The following is a 1,749-nucleotide window of genomic DNA, read 5'->3' on the forward strand; positions in this document are numbered from 1 at the left end:
GCCTGCCTGGGCAGGAATGCCCGTCAGACTCTTCTCTCCAATAGACCACTCAGAAAACCGGAAGTGGTGCTATGGCTCAAGAGGTAGAGCACTCACCTTGAGTTGAAGAGCTGTGGGACAGTGCCTGGACAGAATTCAAGCACCATAACCACCACCACCAACAACAAAAAAAATGGGTTAAATCAAGTTTTGGTTGTTTGTAATCAAGAGCATCTTGGTTGGTACAGATTGATAGCTCAAAAGAAGGATAAAATTCTGACAGGTTGAACTTTGAAGACATGGAACAAGCCAGACTCCAATGACAAACATTAGGAATTTAATTTACATAAAGAATTGAGACAGTTAAAGTTATAGGCACATAGAATGGTGGTTGTCAGGACCTGGGAGGAGGAAGAAATAATCCGAGAAAGGAGGGGGGAGGTGGTGTTTGATGGATATGGAATTTCAGTTTGGGAAGATGAAAACTTTCTGGAGATAGGTGGTGGTTGTGGTTGTACAGCAGTGTGGGTGCATATGAGGCCAAGCCTAAAAGATTGTTTATGATGGTTGAATGGACAGTGGTACTCAAAGGAAGGAACTTGGGCTGGAAGCATAGGAGCCTAGGGTAGATGTGAGGAGTGGGGATTCTTCTGAGGCAGAAAGGGAAAGTGAGATAGAATTTTTCCTTTCTTCACTCCTCCCCCCATTTCCCTAAATGGAAACCAGCTGTATTAGTCAACTTTTACTAATTAATTACTTATTTAGTTTTTGTGCCAGTAGTCAGGGCGTTGGTCTTTCACTCTTTTTCTACTCAAGTCTGGCACTTAGTACTAAGGTTAGTTGTTTTTTGTTTGTTTGGTTGGTTTTGTTGTTGTTGTTAATTGGAGATAAGAGTCTCATGGACTTTTCTGCCCTGGCTAGTTTAAGCTACAATCCTCAGATCTTAGCCTCCTGAGTAGCTAGCATTTTAGGTATGAGCCACCAAAACCTGGCTTAGCTTTTACTAACGTATACTGGTATAGCAAACTCCACCACAATATAACAAACAAAATTACAATCTCTTATTGGAATGGTCATTTCTTTTTCAAGTGCCATGATGGTGATTCTGGGTCAGCTATAACTTTTTCCTGTGTCTCTTTCCTTCTGCTTACTCAGGCTGAAGTAGCATGCCCAATCTTGGTCTTGCTGCAGAAGGAAAAAGAAATGGCAAACCACATGATGGCTTGCAAGCCTTTGCCCAATGAATGGTATCTGTTGTTTCTATTTGCATTCTACCAGCAAGGTCCTGTGACTTTTTTTTTTGTTGTTGATCATGGGGTTTGAAATCTGGGCCTGGGTGCTGTTCCTCAGCTCTTCAGTTCAAGGCTAGAGCTCTACAACTTGAGCCACTTCCAGTTTTTCTGAGTGGTTTATTGGAGATAAAAGTCTTGTGGATTTTCCTGCCCGAGCCAGCTTTGAACTGTGATCCTCAGATCTCAGCCTCCTGAGTAGCTAGGATTATAGGCGTGAGTCACCAGCGACTGGCAGGTCTTGTGACTTCTGATTGCAGAAGGATGTGAAGATACTGCAGGTGCAGCCTTTATGGGACACACAAGCATGTAGGACACATCCCTCCTCAGAGAAAAAGCAAATAATTGGGAGCAATAATAACCTCTCTCAAAGTCTAATTCCTTAGTCGCAAATGTTTACCCCCACCCCTTTGATAGAAAAAAACACTCCCCAGAGTATGACATCCCAAAGTCTCAACCAATCATGTCATTAGAGTCAAAG

This window comes from Dipodomys spectabilis, unplaced genomic scaffold, assembly GCF_019054845.1.
Source record: "Dipodomys spectabilis isolate Male_0828 unplaced genomic scaffold, ASM1905484v1 ptg000207l, whole genome shotgun sequence".
Classification (NCBI taxonomy): Eukaryota; Metazoa; Chordata; class Mammalia; order Rodentia; family Heteromyidae; genus Dipodomys; species Dipodomys spectabilis.